Source organism: Filicampus tigris, unplaced genomic scaffold (genome assembly GCF_054856515.1).
Source record: "Filicampus tigris isolate MCC_2025a unplaced genomic scaffold, RoL_Ftig_1.0 HiC_scaffold_60, whole genome shotgun sequence".
In the NCBI taxonomy this organism is placed as follows: Eukaryota; Metazoa; Chordata; class Actinopteri; order Syngnathiformes; family Syngnathidae; genus Filicampus; species Filicampus tigris.
In genome coordinates, this window is record NW_028233439.1 from 27501 (window position 1) to 30000 (window position 2500).

At 65.6% G+C, this 2500-nt stretch overlaps 1 non-coding gene across 1 annotated transcript in view; it reads right to left on the reverse strand.

The window, feature by feature from the left end:
* The window catches only part of LOC147125544 (18S ribosomal RNA), a 1891-nt gene extending 1870 nt beyond the window's left edge, over nt 1-21 (reverse strand). Inside the window, exon 1 of the ribosomal RNA XR_015085550.1 lies at nt 1-21. This exon is cut by the window's left edge and continues 1870 nt beyond it. This is a non-coding gene — a ribosomal RNA (18S ribosomal RNA).
* Nucleotides 22-2500: the final 2479 nt, after the last annotated feature.

Sequence of the window (2500 nt, forward strand, 5' to 3'; positions counted from 1 at the left end):
ACTGGCAGGATCAACCAGGTAGCCTCGGGCCGGGAGGGAGCGGCGGGCCACCCCCGCGGCGGTTCGCCCGCGCCGGCGTCGGGCCCCGCCCGGAACGGGGCAGGGGCCGCGCGCGGACGCCCGCTCGCGTGGGGGAGGGCGCGCGCCGTCCCTTCGGTAGGTGGGCTGGAGCCGCCTTAGCGGGCGTAGGACGGGGGCCTCCTCGCGGGAAGCCCCGCCGCCGCCGCGCTAGGGGAAAGGGTTTGAGAAACGATGCGTTAGCCGGAAGGCCCGCCGGCAAGGCGACCGTCCCGCTGCTGGGGCGGGGAGGGGCCGCGGACGAGCGGCGGGCTCCGTGGTAGGACTGCTGAGATCGGTGGGTCGCCTCGGCCTCGCTGCCGTACGGTCGCGCCGGGGTTGGCCGCGGGCCAAGCTCGCGAAGTAGCCCCGGCGCTGGAGAGCGACCCGCTGGCCGGAGGAACCGTCCGCCCGAGCGACCGGCGCGAGGCCGGTGCCGGCGGGGGCCCTCCGATGGCGGGTCATGGTTGCCGATCGGTCGGTGGGGGAATGGAGGTGCGGTGCGTGGTGAGGAGCTCCGGGCGGGGTGGGCCTTCGCCCGGCCCGCGGAGTCCGATTGAGCGCCGCCCGGGTCGGGCGGGCCCGCTCCGTTGAGCGCACGGAGGTTGAGATAGAAAATATTGCAACACGCGGAGCTCCAGGAAGGGGGGCCCTCGCCCGGCCCGCGGAGTCCGATTGAACACCCCCCAGGTCGGGCGGGCTCGCTCTGTTGAGCGCACGGAGGTTGACATAGAAAATATTGCAACACGCGGAGCTCCAGGCGGGGGGGGCCCTCGCCCGGCCCGCGGAGTCCGATTGAACACCCCCCAGGTCGGGCGGGCTCGCTCTGTTGAGCGCACGGAGGTTGAGATAGAAAATATTGCAACACGCGGTGCTCCAGGCGGGGGGGGCCCTCGCCCGGCCCGCGGAGTCCGATTGAACACCCCCCAGGTCGGGCAGGCTCGCTCTGTTGAGCGCATGGAGGTTGACATAGAAAATAATCCAACACGCGGAGCTCCAGGCGGGGGGGCCCTCGCCCGGCCCGCGGAGTCCGATTGAACACCCCCCAGGTCGGGCAGGCTCGCTCTGTTGAGCGCATGGAGGTTGACATAGAAAATAATCCAACACGTGGAGCTCCAGGCGGGGGGGCCCTCGCCCGGCCCGCGGAGTCCGATTGAACACCCCCCAGGTCGGGCAGGCTCGCTCTGTTGAGCGCATGGAGGTTGACATAGAAAATAATCCAACACGCGGAGCTCCAGGCGGGGGGGCCCTCGCCCGGCCCGCGGAGTCCGATTGAACACCCCCCAGGTCGGGCAGGCTCGCTCTGTTGAGCGCATGGAGGTTGACATAGAAAATAATCCAACACGTGGAGCTCCAGGCGGGGGGGCCCTCGCCCGGCCCGCGGAGTCCGATTGAACACCCCCCAGGTCGGGCAGGCTCGCTCTGTTGAGCGCATGGAGGTTGACATAGAAAATAATCCAACACGTGGAGCTCCAGGCGGGGGGGCCCTCGCCCGGCCCGCGGAGTCCGATTGAACACCCCCCAGGTCGGGCAGGCTCGCTCTGTTGAGCGCATGGAGGTTGACATAGAAAATAATCCAACACGTGGAGCTCCAGGCGGGGGGGCCCTCGCCCGGCCCGCGGAGTCCGATTGAACACCCCCCAGGTCGGGCAGGCTCGCTCTGTTGAGCGCATGGAGGTTGACATAGAAAATAATCCAACACGTGGAGCTCCAGGCGGGGGGGCCCTCTCCCCCCCCGGTGAGTCCGCTCACAGTGCCCCTATGTCGGGCAGGCTCATTGCAATGTGCGCATGGAGGTTGACTTAGAAAATATTTGAGAGTGACATGAGCTCCAGGCAGACACCGACTCATCGCCCGTGGGGTGTCCGACGAGCCCTCACCAATCTTGGATTAATGTTTGGCGAGGCTCCCCTGATCAGCTCTGGAGGTGGCAAGTTCTGAAAAAGTGGTTTCTGAAAATGTGCCCCTTGTATTTTGTGAAACCAGGGGTAACCTAGCGAGTAGGCAAACTCATCCCCTGACTGGGGGGATCAACTTTTACCTACTACAGCGCCCCTAATGGCCAAAAGTGGTACTGCTCCCCCTGGTAGCCTAACCCATTGAAATGAATGGGAAAAATTAATTTAGGCTACCAGGGCTTTGGGCTACCAGGGCTTTGGGCTACCAGGGCTTTGGGCTACCAGGGCTTTTTGCTACCAGGGCTGTGGGCTACCAGGGCTTTGGGCTACCAGGGCTGAGGGCTACCAGGGCTATTATAGGCGGCCACCACTGCACTAGTGGCAGCCCGGGGAAGGTGCCTGTTGCTCGGATATGCTTTTACGCACGTCGGCCTCTGCGCCCTGGAGCTTTTTTATGCTACCAGGGCTATTATAGGCGGCCACCACTGCACTAGTGGCAGCCCGGGGAAGGTGCCTGTTGCTCGGATATGCTTTTACGCACGTCG